Below are 17,824 nucleotides of genomic sequence, written 5' to 3' on the forward strand. Positions count from 1 at the left end.
AGAGTACTTTGGGAGTTCTTCCTTCCTGCATCAAAGCTGAGGTTGTCAAGGATCTATTTCCAGAGTGGTGGTGGTAGGAACATGGTCACTGATGCTAGCTCGGGTTCAAATCCTGGCTCTGCCTCTTACCTCCTATGTGAGCTAGTATACATTATGATCCCTTCTAGATGTAAAATTAGAGACGATTAATGACTGCCTCTTAGTGTTTGTAAAATGCTCAGAACAGGGCCTGATATGTAGTAAGCGCTCAATAAACATTACCATAATTATTTTACTCCAGCTCTAGGAACACAGAAGAGATGATAGTAAATTATTTCTGACCATCGTTTGTTTAAACTTGCTCTCAGGTATGACTAACAGGGTCAGTTTAGAAATGCCTTTGACCTGGGATGCCTGGGTGGCTCAGCTGGTTAATCCTCTGCCTTCGACTCAGGCCATGATCCAGGGGTCCTGGGATCGATTCCTGCACTGGGCTCTCTGCTCAGTGGAGCGTCTGCTTCTCCTTCTGCCTGCCACTCCCCTGCGTATGCATGCTCTTTCTCTCTCTGACAAATAAATAAAGAAGTAAAATCTTAAAAAAAAAAAAAAAAAAGTAAAATAAATGCATTTGACCAGATAAGTCATTGCTGAAGTGAGGGATCACGCAACTAAACTCGCAAATAAATGTGATTGCAAACTAGTACTTTGAGGGAATTAGTGCTTTGAGGGAAAATGAGTAAGATACTCTGAGAGAGTAAAACATACATATTATATCTAGGGATTTCAAAAAGGCCTCCTTAAGGAGGAAACATTTCAGGGGAGGCTGGGGGGTGATAGGAGAGGTTGCCCAGGCTAAGGGTTAAGAGCAGGGAGCAGGGCCATAAAGGTCCTGAGCCGTCAAAGAGCCTGGGATCTTTGGGGAGGAGCAGTATGGCTGGATTGTGGTGAATGAGGGAGCGTGAAGGGACAGATGAGGGGAGAGAGAAAGACAGGGAGGGATTGAAGTGGGGCTCCACAGATCATGACGAGTGCATATTTTCGTCTGAGAAATGCGATGCTCCAGGAGGGCTTTGTGCAGACAAACCCTACACTCGACACTCTACACACCGAACACTCTAGCACTTGGTAGAAGCCCAGACTGGTGGCCGCGTATCAGGAGCAGGCGTAAAAACCAGCTGAGGGGCTGTTGCTAGAAGCAGGCAGGAGGCGACGGTGGTTTAGTCTAGGGCGGTGTTGAAAACGCAGATAAGAAGATGGTTTCAAGAGAGGCATGTGGGAGGTGGGCGGTGGGGAGATGGGGGTGCCTCGAGTCCCAGGAAACACGCTTTGAGATTTAATGTATTGAAATAATTTGCAATAAGACAGGGATAGAATCAAATCATTGCATGGGCCTCACTGGAAGGCCCGTCTAGATTAAACATTTAGTAAAGCTATCTCCAAGTGCAATACTCCGTCTAAGGGGATAATAGACTATTTGATTTTGGAAAGGTTCAAAAAGAGTATGGGTCCCCATCTGTAGGAGATTTTATGAAAATGGCTTGGGATTCCCCCTCAAGGACGTATTTCAGGGTTTTGGGAAAGAATATGTGTCAGAATATCCATAGCTGACTTAATTATCAGCCTAGCTAACACTTATGGGGAGCTCCTCGTACACCAGTTTTAAATGCTTAGTGGATTCATTCATTCAGCCCTCGCACCTGGTCTATGAGCTAACACTGATATCATCCGCATTTTACCAGCAAGGCAGCAGAGATACAGAAATATTAAGTGATTTCCCCTGGGTCACACTGTTGGCAGGTGGGTAGAAGCAAGATTCAAACGCACACACTAAAAACTCGACGGTGAGGGATAGGGCAGTGCCTTGTAACACAGTCATTCTGCAGAACATTCTTATGTCATTAAACACAGTGTCAGGAAGACTAGACAGTAAAAATGTAAAAGGGTTAAAAATCACTGGTGCCTAGACCACAATTCCCACTGCATACAAAGCATACACTGACACACAGAAAATGAAATTTAAATAAAAGGGGGGAGAGGGGACAGTAAGGTGAAGGGAATATAGCTGACGTTTTTTCCTGTTTCTTCTTCCAAATTTTCCCCAGCGTGGTGATACTACATTTGTTCAGAAAATATAATTGCAATTCAAACCAGATGATACCCTGTGCCCCGAAAAGAGCTGGAGGAGGCTGGGCTTCTGAGAAATTTCCCGACATGGAAATTCTACAATTCTGGGAGAGCGGGCCTTTTATGGGCCAACGGGGTATGTGGTACGGGTATCTGATGAAGATGAATCAGTCACAAATGAAATGCAAAATCTCAAGTGAAAACTTCTATTTTGATTTAACAGTCAATAATCCAAACTAAACACCAGTCGATTAAGACAAATATGTTTTTGAGGACTCACAGCTCGGTGTGATTAGTCACACATCCCTGACAAAGTTGCTATACTTCCATAAATATGTTTTTAATGATCAGATGGTATTTGTCTAATGCACGCTATCTCTCCCATTAAGTCGAAATTAAATGCACCGTTTACTGTGTCATATGCCTTCGTGGTTCCAACAATCCTCTCTTCCCTTGTCTTTTGAGCTCTGACGACAATTTGCAATGCAGCTGTGTAACATCTGGTCACCGAGAAAATGCTCCTGGAGACGTTTACAGTCTCCGAGTTTGACGGGTCCTGAAACAGAATGCGAAGCCGTTTCTCATCAACTTTTCCCAGATGACGAAGACCATCTAAGGAAAACGTATTTGGGAAATAACCATGTGTCTGCCATTTTTCCCCCACTTGGAGCCTAAGGAATATTCCATAAAAAGGCAAGACATCTCGCTGCAGGGGGAATAAAAGAGAGAGAGAGAACACATCAAGGTGTCACCTACTTTTTTTTTCATTTATTAACAACTACCTGACCCCAGAGTAGTAGATCCAGGACACAGCAGCCCTGTTTCTCAGGAGGGTGTACTCAGTTGTGGTGAGATGCATAATAATACTGCTTTCTTTCCTTTTGAAGACATTCTTTTTGACGACATTTCCGATTATAAGACACACTACTGATTTATTAAGAGCCCCTTGGGAAAAGGAGAGAATCACTACATTAATGTCTATGTCAGTTGTAAGACATCCTAATTTCAGATCTGTTTAAAGTGTGGGGGAGAAAAAGATAGACCTCAAAATTTAGGAAATCCGATATGTGATATATCTAAACTGGCAAAAAGGGGCTGTGTTAAGGTTTCCGTTTTCCTTTGTTCTCAAAATGAACCTGTACATTAGAACTTTTTATCTCTTTTTCACAGATGAGGAAACTGGGTCTCAGAGGTGAAGAGTGTTGATGGCAGAAGTGAGGTTCTTGACAGCTCTTCGCAAGCGTGTCTTCACACGAGGGAGAAATGCTACCTTCCTAGCACCAGAGCCTGGGGGAGGTGGAAGGCACCAAATTTGGAGACTCGACAGGCTGAGCCCCTTCCCAAAATCTGTCCCTTATCAGTGACACAGTTTGTGTTAGAGGCTGGCTTGTGTGGACTCGGTAGTTACCTACAGTGGCTGGTAAAGGTATTTCCAATGTAAGGTTCATGAATCACTCATTTAAAAAAATCCATTGGAATCTCAATGAATACTTGCCAGCTGTTTCGTTCTTTGTCCCTGCTCTAGGAGCATCAGTCACAGCTCTCCACACCACCAAGCCTCTCGTGGTCCCCACGTGTGATGTTCTTACCACTTCTGTACTTAACAGTTTGTATTTGTAGCAGGTCTGTGAGGTAAATAAATTACAGATGGGGAAATAGAGACACCAAGAAAGAAATAACTTGCTCAAGATCTGGAATTCAAATCCGGATATTCTGATTCCAGAGCAGATGAGTTTTAAGTGAGTACGGTAGCCTACTTTCAGGACACAGGGGGAAAAAATATGGGGGGGTGGGTATGTCCTTTTCCCTTGAGGAGTTTGAAAACCAGTAAGTGAGATAAGATTAAAACATCCCAGATAGGGGGGTCTGGGTGGCTCAGTGGTTTAGGCTCTGCCTTTGGCTCAGGTCATGGTCTCAGGGTCCTTGGATCGAGCCCCGCATCGGGCTCTCTGCTCGGTGAGGAGCCTGCTTCCTCCTACTGCTTGTCTCTCTGCCTACTTGTGATCTCTCTCTCTGTCAAATAAATAAATAAAATCTTAAAAAAAAAATAATCCCAGATACCAAGAGGAAAATGCCACCCAGTGGTTATTAACCCATTTTACAGATGAGTAAGTTGAGACTAAAGCTTGTAACAAGTCAGTGAAACAATTCTAACCCAGAGTTTTTAAGCCCTATTTACATTCTCTTTCTACCTCTACAGTTGTATCTGCCTCCTCATTTCATTTTTGAGAGGGGATCCAGGCCCCAGTGATATTCAGTAACTGTCCCAATATGAAAGGTTTATCAAACTTTGATGATGTGACTCCACCCAGTGATTGATGTCTGAAATTCCAGGGGTGGGTTGTGACAGCTGAAAGCTCTGTCTTCTAGATCCCCATATTTTCTCCATGCCCGTCACTTCCTGCCCAGCACTCACTCACCCCTGGTCATAAATATTGCTTGCCACTTTTATGATTATTGGTGGTTAGATATGATGAATTCTGATACTAGTCAACTGTGGAGGAGATATTAAATACATTAGCTAATTTTCCCTTAATGCCTCATCCAATATGAATCAATATTGGTTTAATAATTAACATGTTTAAACATTTTTATGTATATTTCATGATGAGACGATCTATGTTTATTTTATGAAGATGAAATATTTAGCTCCCTGCCACGGACGGCAAAGCCATTCCAACTTGGAGCTTTCTCTTTAGCCTGCTCTGGGGCCATCTTTTCATGTCCTGGGAGAGCTGGCTGGTTCTCACAGACTGTAACCCGGTAGAGGATGCTGACTTCATAATGAGAAATTCAAAGCAACTGGAAAGAGACAAGGGTAATGCTGAGGAGGGAGTCTGAGAGGAGCCTACTGGAAGAATGGTTCCAGCTCCCATCTCTGCCCTAGTTCAGCCACAGACTAAATGCATGGATAGAGGATTGGCGGGCTCTTAATAAGAATCACCTCCCTCACTAAGGGAAAGAGGGTATTGCAGATTTAGAGTGGTGGTTTTCAACCAGGGGTGGCTTTTGCCCACCCTGGGACATTTGGCAATGTCTAGAGCTATTTTTGGTCATCACAACTGGAGGTAAGTTACAGGCATCCATGAGGTAGAGGCTAGGGATCCCGCTAAATATCCTACAGTACTCAGGACAGCTCTCCACAGCAAAGAATCATCTCATCCAAAACGCCAGTGGTACCAGGACTGAGAAACTCCAATTTGCAGTCAAGCTGTGCGAGCCCTGTCTCTTAGTACTGCTAGGAGTAGTTGTGTGAATTTAGAAAGTTCCTGGTCCTTACCTTCCTCATTTTTCAATTGGGGTAATAATCATAAAGCTACCTAATTTATGAAATTAGGTACACTTTTTTTGTTTTGTTTTTTTTTTTTTTTGGAGAGAGAGCACGAGTGAGTGGAAGGGAGGGGAGGGGAAGAAGGAGAGAGAGAATCCTAACCAGGCTCTACACTCAGTGCAGAGCCCGACTCAGGGCTTGATATCATGATCCTGAGATCACGCATGACCTGAGCCGAAATCAAGAGTCAGCTCAGTCGGATGACTGAGCCACCCAGGTGCCCCAAGTTCGGTTTGTAAATTAAGTGAGAGGATAGATATGGAGTCCAAGTGTTTCATATACAGGGAAAAGCGCAGGACGTCCTGCTGAGCCTGGGATTGTGGGAAGGACTGGAAAACTCTCAACAGGAGGGGAATGAGATAGATTACCCCAAATGGCCACAATTCTTAAAGCCTCCATATCCCATCTTTATAATGCGACTTGTTCCTTCGTGTATGAGCCTAGGTGTGAAGAGGTTGTGGGGCTTCCATGTGTTCTCCTGGAAGCTGACCACTAAGTGACATGCTGGCTCACTGAAGAATAGGGGAGCACCTGGGGCAAAGAGGAGTGATTCCAGCAGAGGTCATTTCAAGACTAGACCATGACTAGACCACAGGACACCATCCAGCTAAGTCTGCCCCAAAGTGACAACTGGCAGAATAATGAGCCTAAGAGTTGTTTTAAGCCACTACACTTGGGAATGACTTGTTGCACAGCAAAGGCTAGCTGAGATAGTGACCTTGAGTTTATTCCCCAGGGCTGGGAGGACATAACCTAGAGACAAGGACAGAGGGTGCAAAAGGATCAAAATGGAAGACAGCAGAATTCCTAACAGAACCTGAATGAAAAACTGATTTCCTTTAAGAAGCCCTTTGGGATTTTCTCCTTGGACAATAAATGTTTATTTTTAATTTTTTATTGCTTTTCAGTGTTGCAGAATTCATTGTTTATGCACCACACCCAGTGCTCCATGCAGTACGTGCCCTCCATGATACCCATCACCAGGCTCACCCAACCCCCAAACTCTTCCCCTCCCAAACCCTCAGATTGTTTTTCAGAGTCCATAGTCTCTCATGGTTTTTTTAAAGGTAAAAAAGAAAACTCTTCCTCACCCCTCTTTTCTTCCTTCTCATACCCTTTACCATCAGCAGAGCCTGGTGAACTAGCAACTCTGTCCAGGACCTCATGATTTAGAACTGTGCTGTCTAACATAGTAGCCACTAGCCATATGGGGCTATTTAGATTTGAGTTGATTAATTAATTATAGTAAATGAAACTGAAAATTCTGTTCTGCAGTCACACTGGCCACATTTCAGGTGCTCACATGCCACCTATGCCAACTTGGATGTATAACATTTGTATCATCCAAAAGAAAAAAAAAAAAATCTACCGAGACTGGTGTTTGGAAGGTCACTTCTGGCTCTTCTTTGGGGAAAAGAGGCTTGAGGGCTTTATGGAACCAAAAGAGTATGCTCACTGGGAGTAGACAGCCCAAGTTTCAGACCTTGTGTCAGAAACCCAGTAGCTCAGAATGATCTGTGGGGACAGCTCTTAGTAAGGCCTCGTCCATGGATCTGTCTCCTTGAGGATGAATTCTGAGGCTCATGTCATCCCTCTGTGTCCAACAACTGACTGTAGGGGTAGACCTGTAGGCTGGGGTTTTCTCACATAAGGACACAGGAGCCCTCTTGATGTAAGGAAGAGCTTGGGCAAAAAGAGAAGAAATGTGGACTTCAGACCAAGAACCTAGATCTCTAATCTCACTTTGAACCTCACAAATGTTGCAGGCAGATCTTCTTATCACCTCTACTTTGTGGCCGAATAGTAATTGTATTTGTTTCCATTGTTTTAGCAAATGACCACAAATGTAAGTGGTTGACACAACACAGATTCATTATCTTATACTGCTAGAAGTCAGAAGTTGGAAATAGGTCTCCCGGTGCTAACATCAAGGAGTTGGCAAGGCTGTGTTTCTTTCTAGAGATTCTATGGTAAAGAATCCATTTCCTTGCCCTTTCTAGTTTCTATAGAAACTAAGTCTTTTGGGTTCTTCACCCAGTTGCAATGTGTGTATGGTGGGGAGGAGTTTCCAGAGCACCAAGCTGGGTGTCCTGTAATTCAACTCAATTCTGACACTGTCCACCATAAGATAGCTTCAAATTCCACAGGTTAAGGCCTCTTATCCCACAGGATCACCTGCCACTACATTTCAGACACCAGTCATCAGTCCAGGTTGTTACCTGTGGTTTTGACCAACAAGCTATAAATTAGAGGTTCCAGCTACCCTCTCCAACTTAGGACACCAATTGCAAGCCAAGTTACTACCCAAGCTTCTCACCACAGGCTATAGATCAGAGGTTCCCACAAACCCTTCCTTGTGTTTAATTACTTAGCTAGAGTGGCTCACAGAACTCAGTAAACCTGTTTACTCACCGGATCGGCAGTTTATTATAAAAGGATATAACTCAGGAACAGCCAGAGGGAAGAGATGAATAGGGCAAGGAATGTGGGAAGAGTGAACCACCAGCTCTAAATTTTCATGCATTCACCAACTGCAAAGCTCTCAGGAACCTAACCTTTTGGGGCTTTATGGAGGTTTCATTATATCGGCATGACTGACTACATCGTTGGCCATTGGTGATTGATTCAAACTCCAGCCCCTCTTGTCTCCCTGGAAATCAGGGAGTGGGACTGCAAGTTCCAAACCTCTCCAAATTCATGGTCAGATCCCCTGGCAAACAGCCCCCATTCTAAAGTGCCTCCCAAAGGTCACCTCATTAGCATAAACCCAGTTGTGAAAAGGGGCTCCTTATAGATAACAAGACACCCATTTCACATTTATGGCTTTGAAATGATTTCAGGAACTGAAAACTAAAGACCAAATAAGTAAAAAATGATGCTCCCAATGCTCTTATCTCTCAAGGAATCCCAAGAGTTTGCGGAGCTTTGAGTCAGAAACTGTGGAGAAAGAACAAATGTATATTATAAACGTATTTTGTTTAACTGAATGGCCAAATATATATTTCTTTTAAATTATAATACTGCAATAGGCAAACCACATTATTTGGTGGGTGGTTCTTTCCATCACCTTTGAAGCCAACAATACCAGAAGTTGTGAGAAGTGTTTGCATCTTGGATATATTTCGAAGGATAGTGAGGGAAGTTTGCTGATGAATTGGATGGAGAATGTGAGGAAGAAAGGATGAGCCCAGAGTTATACTTTGAAGAACTGGAAACAAAGAGTTACCATTTACTACAAAAGAGCATGTGTAGGTGGGCCTGGTATCTAGGGAATTTTCTGAACCACGGGAGATATTGTTTCATTTCTTATATTAATTAGTAAGATTTTCCAGAGGAGGGAAATACAATTTTGAGAAACCAGGATGATTTACAGATTATAAGAGCAGTGACTTTGAGCAGAAGTTGGATTAGGGGTAGAAGAAAAGCAGGGGTGGCATCTAGAGGCAGAAGTGTACAGATCCATCTTAGATAAAAATATGAACAATTGATCTATAGTAATAAGAGGGAAAGCCAAGGGTATGGGCACAAACCTAGTAGGCTGGTAGATAGTCTCATGGATTTTCTAGTGAAATAGGTAGCAAAGTCTGAGCAAAGAGTGAGAAGTGCGGGAAGAGGTACCAGAGATGTGAGAGCAACAGATTAAGAAACGAAATAATCCCAAGGAATGGATTAGGAAAATGTGGTAGAATTCAAACCCAGGTCCAGTAGGTTCCGATATCGCAAATTTCTCATAGACTATATAGTTTTAAAATTATACTGCAAGTCAACAGATCTTATTCCAATTTGATTAATGAGCAAGACAAAAATTTCAGAGTTGTGTGGCCCAAGACCACTGGGTTTACGATGCTGCAAAATCAGCTTTCACACTAAACCTTCAGACAGCTGATTCCCAGCCCCATGAACCTATTCACAAATCTTCCTACAGAGGAAGGAAGCGCCGTGGAAGACACCCCGCAAAGAGGAAGTGAGGTACCGCATGCATCCCCCACCGACCCCTGCCTGGAATGATGGCAAATATAAACAAACCAAAACAACAACAAAAACAACAAACAACAATAAACAAAAAACGACAACAACATCAAAAAACCCCAAACAAACCCAAAAATGCATCTGCAAGTTTCTGTGGGTCGTCTCCACTACGTTTTGTTCTACTGTCACTGCCGGGTCCTTTATGTACTTACCCCTTTTGCCTTCAGCTTTTTTATTTCTCAGGTCAAGTTGAAGGGACGGATGTAAGAATAGCTTTGATCTGCCCCTGTGAGTCAGTGACACGTGGCAGGATATCTCTGTGCTGAGGGCTTTGAAAAAGGGCTGTACTTTCCTGGAAAAGATGAACTCAGGATAAAACATCTGCACTTTTTTTTTTTTTTCTTGCCCAGGGTTCTATCCCTTCATTTTTTTTCCCCCCTTTCTTCATCCTGTGCAATATGATTCATAGCTAAATATGCCACTTAATGGAAACTTTGGGTTCCAAGTAACATTTTATGATTTCAAGTCTTAGAGAATCTTTCTTTGGGTTGAAAGAGACTTTGGAGGCTGCCACGCCCTGTCTCCCTTTGCTCGAATGAGACTGGAAGTGTCAGCAAATGCAGGGCCTGAAATCATGGCCCATTCATCCCCATGGAGCGCTGTTGGAAGGTTCCAGAAGGTTGCTTCTTCACATTTCTGCGTGGGCCATGGCAAGCGAAACAGGGTTCACAGTTTCCCAGCTAGACTCCTCAGCCCTACAATGACATTTGCAAATAACATTAGGGAAAACATTTTTTTTCCCCTTGTTTTTGATGTCCAACGCTTAAAGTTTCTTTAAAGGTTGTATTCTAAAAAGGTTGAGTTCATGGTGAGTCAGTGTCTCAGACAGACTGCAGGGCTATTTAAAAACTAGCCCCATGACTTCTAATCCCTCCACCGCAAAAGGCAGTGATAGACCCCAGAGAAAACCGGTTGCCATAAAGAGAAAGTGGGGAAGCAGACAAGGCGGCTTTCGACCTTCAGAGAACATGCGGATCTCAGCAACAAGCCCTTTCCATTCACCGTCTCCCTGTCTTACTTGAAAAAGTAAGGGCATCTGGGCTTGCTGTCTGCCTTCTCTCCTGCTCCAGGATACCCTATCACTGGAGATTTTACCTTGTGCTCCTCATCTGTGACTCTCTCTGCTTCTCTTAGCTGACTTTATTTCATCAGCTGTACCCTCCATTTCCGACATATCCAGCTGTATTTTGTGACCCTCACCTTCCTCTCAATAAAGACATCTCTCCCACGACTGCTGTGCCTGGTGCTGTGTTGTCCCTCTCTCACTCGCTCTTTCTTGAGTCCTTCGAAGATGAATCATGCAAAGACATTCTCTCCCTTGATTGTTGCTGCATTCTGATCTTCCATGAATTCTGCAGCCCAATAAATTCGGTCTCCTCTCCCAAAAGTCCAGTTGTATTTCCCTGCCAAGGGTACCAACTATCTCCTAATTAAAAAACACAGGGTCTACTTTGAGCTTCTTGCCTTGTATGATGTCTATGCCACCGGGTGCTGAGAACTTCCTCCTAGAAACATGGATTTTCTTCCTAGGGATTCTCAGGTTTCTAGGGATTCCTAGGGATTCTCAGGTTCCTGCAAAGTTCCTTCATCCTTTATTGACTTTGTGAAACATTGATGTTTCCTCCATGATCCTCTTTGACCCTCTCTCTTTTCCTTCAACTGACTGACTTACTTTTTTCCCTCTTTCTCCCTTTTCCTCTTTCTTCCTTTCCCTCCATATTTCTTCCCTTCCCCTTCTCTTCCCATTCTATACTCTTCGGGGGAAATATCAGTCAAACTTAGAGCTTAACCTACCACTCATCCTCTAATAATTCTTACCTTGACATTTCTCTCTTATTTTTTTTTTTCTGAGAACCAGACTCGTTTTTATGACTTTCAATTGCCATTTCCAGCTGTGAACTGAGATTTTGATCACCATAAATCTGGTCTCTAAGGTCACTGATGTCACTGTCAACCCCAATCCCTGCACAAATAATTTGTCACCAAGTACAGCTTCTGCCACATCCTAATTGTAGAACAACCTAGTGGAACCATCAGGGAGATGCCCAGCCTGGACATCTGGATTGCAAGGAAGACAACTGAGCTGAAAATCCAGGTTGGGAAAGATCCCAGAGAAAGGAGAGCTAGGATTAAATGAAATTACCTAGGAAAGAGCTCAGAACAAAAATTCAGAGCAGGAATTCAGAGTTCAGAGATGGTCCCCCAAATTCTATCCGAATTCTACCATTTGGGTATACATGTATGTTTTAAATTTCCATTTAAAAAAATTATTTTAAGTAGGCTCTATGCCCAATGTGGGGCTTGAACCCATGACCCTAAGATCAAGAGTAGCACATTCCTCCAACTGAGCCAGCCAGGCACCCCTTTGTATATTTTCAATGATTGTTCATAGCTTTCATCAGATTTTCAGAGAGATCTACTGGTCACAGATTAACCCCTAGTCTAGGGCAAGCAAAACTTCAAAATATCATTGCAAAAAATATAAGGAAGAAATAACCCCATGATAATAAGTAGATTTGGGAACTAGACTTGGCTTTGCCAATAACAGACTGTGTGCCATCAGGAAGAATTACCTGACTCTCTAAGCCCACGTGAAACCTTCCCACACCACACAAAACTCTGACGGCAGCATTTTGCACATTTGGGATGATGATTTGCATTACTGATTTAATGTCTATGTTCTCCACTACTTGGTAAGCTCCAAGAGGGTAAGGTCACGTTATTCCCCACTGTACCATGCCACAGTGCTCGTGGTCGTTGTCCCTGATATCCCTAGGCCTTTAGTTCTCTTCTCTGGGTTTCAGTGTCTCTGTAATGTTAGGGATTCATTTTCACAGTTCATTTTTTCCAGCACTAACAATCCTGCACAATGTTGGTCTTCGCCAATGTTCTATCTCCAGAGCCTACTGAGGCTGAGTGCTAGTTCTTCCGGTGAAGCAGAACAGGCAAGCAAAGAGAGGTGTAATTATAATAAATTGTGATGTGTGTTACAGTAATGGGCTTAGAAACGCTAAGGGAGCAGAGTGCGGGACTGGCCACATCTGGGGATTCGGGCGTAAACCATCTCCAGGTAAGCTCTTGGCCAAGGACATGTTTGGTTCCTCAGAGCAGCGTGTACATCACCCCCTCTAGGTAACCCTGGATACTAATCACCCTGGCCACATGCAGACAAGCCCATTTTACTCCTTCTTAATCATTTCAGATACTGGTTTTCTTTTTTTTTTTTCCCCTCTCAGTTTCAACTCAGGACTCACAATTTATAAAAAAATAAATTACCTGCCACTGTAGTGTGTAATTTTCAAAACTACCTGTTCACCACAGCAAAGCAATAATGCCTGGCTCCCAAAGGAAGCATCATTCTCTCCTCCCCTTCCTTCCAATCTCATTGTGTGCTTAGCCACATCAAGTCCCGGAAGGAACAAGCACACCAGAAATCAGCCCCCCTCCTGGCTCCGCTCTCCACCCAGCACGGATATGCTTTAAATGTCTTTCTTTACAAAGTTCCTTCATTTTTTCCCCTATGGTTTCTCAGCTTTTCTTGCTTGGAATGGTACTTCATTTTTATTATTATTATTATTTTTTTTATTAAAGACAGGTCCTGAAATTACTTATATTTTCAGCCTACACTACTTTTAAAGTAATAACACTCTACTTTCTTATGTGTATTTTGCTTATTAGTCCCATATTAGTGTGATACAGTTAAAAACATTTATGATTTGGACTAAAAAAAAAAAAAAAAAAAAAACCACCCTTGTCTTTAAAACCCAATTCTAATAAACAAACAACAAACAAAACAAAACACCCCAGGTCTATACCACAGCGAATCCATTGTCCTTCCTGAGCTTTAGTTAGATCCTCTGTTAAGTGGGGACCGTAATAGTAATAGCATCTTCTCATCTCACTTTTTTGGTAAGGTTTAGATCCCGAATCATGCGGCTGAGTGCCTTGAACATTCTTCAGTGCTCTTGGTGAGTATATAATTGGTATTAATACTTTCCAACTTCATGGTATATCTCATGTCCTCAACTTTGGCGAACAACCACTCTCCTTTACCCATCTCCCTTCCAATTTTAAAACTGCAGTCAATCCTCTCAAAAATCCATTTCTCCAAGCTAGTGAAAATTTGCTTTTTGAAAAATTAATCATCTAAGTTATTCAAAGAAGCAATTTAGCTAGCTGTTCACTCTTCATCCAACAAATATTTGTCATGCATATAAAATGTCTCAGATGTGGACTTCGACTTTATACAACACTGTTCAACACCTTCTATCACACCCAACACCCTCTTCAACATCCTCTGTGACACCTAACATCCTCTGCAACAGCAGATGGTTTTGATGGTTATCCTGTGTGTGACTGATCGAGGCTGGTGAACAGATAAGGCAGCTAATTGCTTAAGCAAGAAGCTTTAATTTTTAGGAAGTTATTCCGCATGTGGAGCGAATCTGTGTCTTCCTGCAATTTACATCTATTGTAATATTCTAATTTTCAGTATCTTTCTGAGCAAGTGTTCAGATGTTTCTTGATAGCTACCAAGTTACTTCTCCCACAATTTCCTTTCTCCAGACTAAGAATCTGAAGTTCTCTTAAGTATTCGGTGTATCTTAATTTTTTCTTCCTCTCCTTCTTCTGCCCACATTCTGGTTTGTCATCATTGAGTCTAAATTGAAGTTGAACTCAAGATCGCAGATGTGGTTGGACCAAGGTTAAGTAGGGTGGAGTTTTCACTTTTCCTCCACTGAGCATGAAACTACTCTTAGCTCAGCCTGTAATAACATTAGCATATTTTGTTCCAATCAAAGTTCACTACTGACTCATGCTGTGCTTAAATAGAAATACAACCTCACACTTTTAACCTATCTTTTTTTTTTTTTTCCTTAAACCATGTCTTCTCCATCCTGTATTTATAGAGTTGGGGTTTTGGACTCATTTTTGCCCATATTTAATTTTCTTTCTTTAGAACCAACCCAATATTTTCACTTGCCAAGAAGTTGTTGAATCGTGATTATTACTCAACCTATTATTGGCTATTCCTCTGAACTTCATGACATGCAAAGTTTTGATCAATATACCTTCCATGTACTCCTGCTCTTAGTTGACGTATTACAAATTGAGATTAAGAATGAAGTTTTTATATGAAATGATGATAACATGGGTTATTTTTATTACATTTTTTTCACTTCAAAAAGTACTGTAGGGCATAAAGATAAGACACTGTAAGTACATAAGGGATACATCTAGCACGTAATACCTATCTACCACTTATCGGGTAAACAAAACCATGGGACAGGTCTGCCACATCTAATTTTGAAAAAAAAAAATCAAAGAAAGTACATAGAAAAAATAAGGGGATCTACCACACAAAGGTTGAGGAGAGGGAACACAAAGTTGTAAAGATTCCATTCTCAAGGGAAGTCAAAAGCTGGAAAGTGGAGCAGTGTTCAAAATGAAACCAATCACTCTTAGAGGTACATAAAGCATTTTCCCTGGAGTAGGTCCATGCTTTTGGCTACTACCAATGGTCTTCTGAGAATGTTTCGATGAGCATGAAGGAGTTCCAGACAAAAATAAAGCATCCCCTCAACACACAGACATAGTATTAGCTAACTCAGTTCTCACTGAACACCTAATGTGGGCCAGGCATTGTGCTACATCTTAGTAAAGTCTTCCAACAACCCATTGATACTGTTGTTGGTCATCTGCGCTATATAAAACAGAAAACTGAATCTTACGTAGATGACATCGATTGCTCTAGGTCAGGTACACAGTCCAAAGTAGACACAGGACTGAAACCCTGGTATGTTACTGCTACCGGTGTGCACAACTATCTGTAAGTAAACTTAAAGAGGTTTCTCCTACCCTCTTACACATTTTGAAACACTGGCTATAGTTAATTATGATTAAATACAAGGGGAGAGTGGCCAAATGAAGACCCAAAGTACCATTCCTTAAAGACCAATAAAGAAAACCCTGTGGAAGCGAGGGCTAGAGCCTTCAGATTCCTCTCCCAAGAGCCTGGTCTGGATTTTCTATATATTTAGTGGTTCCAGGTCCCTTAATCTTATTTTTTAAAATTTAAATTCAATAGCCAACATATAGGGCATCATTAGTTTTTGGTATAGTGTTCAATGATTCATTAGTTGCATATAATACGCAGTGCTCATCACATCACATTTCCTCCCTAATGCCCACCACCCAGTTACCCTGTCCCCCCACCCACCTGCCCTTCTGCAACCCTCAGTTTGTTTCTGAGAGTCAAGAGGCTCTCGTGGTTTGGCTCCCTCTCTGATGTCTTCCCAGTCTCCCTCTCTGATGTCTTCCCATTCAGTTCTCCCTCCCTTCCCCTATCGTCCTCTGTGCTATTCCTTATGTTCCACGTACGAGTGAAACCATATAATTTTCTTCCTCTGATTGATTTATTCATTTAGCATAATCTCCTCCAGTTCCATCCATGCCAATGCAAATGGTGGGTATTCATCCTTCCTGATGGCTGAGTAATATTCCATTGTATGTATGAACCACAGCTTCTTTATCCATTCATCTTTTGAAGGGTATCTCAGCTCTTTCTAGAATTTGGCTATTGTGGATACTGCTGCTATGAACATTGGGTTGCATATGCCCCTTCTTTTCACTACATCTGCATCTCTGGGTAAATATCTTGCAGTGCAATTGCTGGGTTTTGGGTAGCTCTATTTTTAACATCTTGAAGAATCTCCATACTGTTTTCCAGAGTGGCTTCTCCAGCATGCATTCCCAAAAACAGTGTAAGAAGGTTCCCCTTTCTCCACATCCTCACCCACATTTGTTGTTCTCTGTCTGGTTAATTTTAGCCATTCTAACTGGTGTAAGGTGGTATCTCATTATGGTTTTGATTTGTATTTCCCTGACGACAAGCGGTATGCTCCAGTTCCCCTAATCTTGTTTGTTCTATCCTACCTGCCCATGTTGATATTATTTTATCTGTTGTCTACATCCTTACCAATTTTGGATTGGAAAATCAAGTGAACAACAGCAAGTTCATGGCCTTGGATCCCCCTCCAATTCTATACCCATTCTTCTCATAGTCAACTTAGGGGATCCCCTTATGACCTTCCATCTCACTGCCTTCCCTGCGCCAGCCCCCTCTCCTTTGGCTCTCCTCCTTCAATGTTCAGGCCAGAGCCTGATGTGTGTGTTACAGGAAGGATCCCAGGACTGGGAGAGATCTCGCTGAAAGAAGCAAAGGGCTGGTTGCAAGTGGGGGTATTCCAACCAGAAGCCAAAGCCTCAAGAGAGGAGGACCGAAACAGTCAACTCCCAGACACTTACTTTAGGCACCTTGCCGAGGGGAAAGCAATGCATCTCTGGTGGATGCTCCTGAAAGCCCCATTCATAGTCCATTTCTTCCTCAAGTACTTATGGAGGGCCTGTTCTGGCCTGTTCTGTACAGCAGTGTGCAGGACAGAACGAGGAGTTTGCTGTTTGCAAAGGATGGAACAGAAGCCTAAACATTAAAATCTTAGTACTGGAGGGGGTGCCTGGGGGGCTCAGTTGGTCCAGCAACTGCCTTCAGCTCAGGTTATGATCCCAGGGTCCTGGAATCGAGCCCCGTGTCTGGCTCCTTGCTCAGCGGGGAGCCTGCTTCTTCCTCTCCCTCTGCCTGCTACTCTGCCTGCTTGTGCTCTCTCTTTCTATGTCAAATAAATGGATAAAATTAAAAAAAAAATCTTAGTACTGCCTTTTAAAAAAAGATTTTATTTATTTATTTGACAAAGGGAGACAAAGCAAGAGAGGGAACACAAGCAGGGGGAGAAGCAGGCTTCCCGAGGAACAGGCAACCCAATGCGGGGATTGATCCCAGGAATCTGGGATCATGACCTGAGCCGAAGGCAGACACTTAATGACTGAGCTACCCAGGAGCCCCTCTTAGTACTAGCGTTACTAACAACTCACCTTGAGTGGACTTAGGACCTGTCTGGGTCTCAGTTCCTCACTTGTAGGATGCTCAGGTGGGGACACGCTGGTTGAGGCAACAGCTAAGGTCCTTTTCAAGCCCAATGACCTGGAGTCTGTCTCTTGACATTGAATATCTCACCTCTTGTTGGCGACTTGTCTCATGTTTGTCATGTGGGGGAAGGGATGGGAAGGCTACCTGCTGGAAAGTTCTTTCCCATTGTCATAACAGTTCTCTTCACCCCTCTTCGGGTCTTTAATCTTCATGCATTTATCCCATCAGTTCCGTCTCTAGTGAGCCCTTATCCCAAGATGTTTGTCTATTAAATTAAGAGTTTTGCAGAAGGGGAGAGGCATTTAAAGGCCGTAAATCACCCGACAGGCTCGCAGCCGCGCTCTGCTCCGAGCCCCACTGTGGCACCGTGCAGG

At 42.8% G+C, this 17,824-nt stretch overlaps 1 long non-coding RNA gene across 2 annotated transcripts; it reads right to left on the bottom strand.

The window, feature by feature from the left end:
* Positions 1-2,301: 2,301 nt before the first annotated feature.
* LOC309847172 lies at positions 2,302-17,555 on the bottom strand. 2 transcript variants are annotated; one of them, XR_014302355.1, is made up of 3 exons: positions 17,396-17,555; positions 9,616-9,755; positions 2,302-2,659 (listed from the first exon to the last, which is right to left on the bottom strand). It is a non-coding gene; the product is annotated as an uncharacterized lncRNA (long non-coding RNA). The 2 variants fall into 2 exon arrangements; XR_014302356.1 differs by lacking the exon at positions 2,302-2,659 and adding an exon at positions 3,606-3,728.
* Positions 17,556-17,824: the final 269 nt, after the last annotated feature.

This window comes from Mustela nivalis (assembly GCF_964662115.1).
Source record: "Mustela nivalis genome assembly, chromosome: 13".
In the NCBI taxonomy this organism is placed as follows: Eukaryota; Metazoa; Chordata; class Mammalia; order Carnivora; family Mustelidae; genus Mustela; species Mustela nivalis.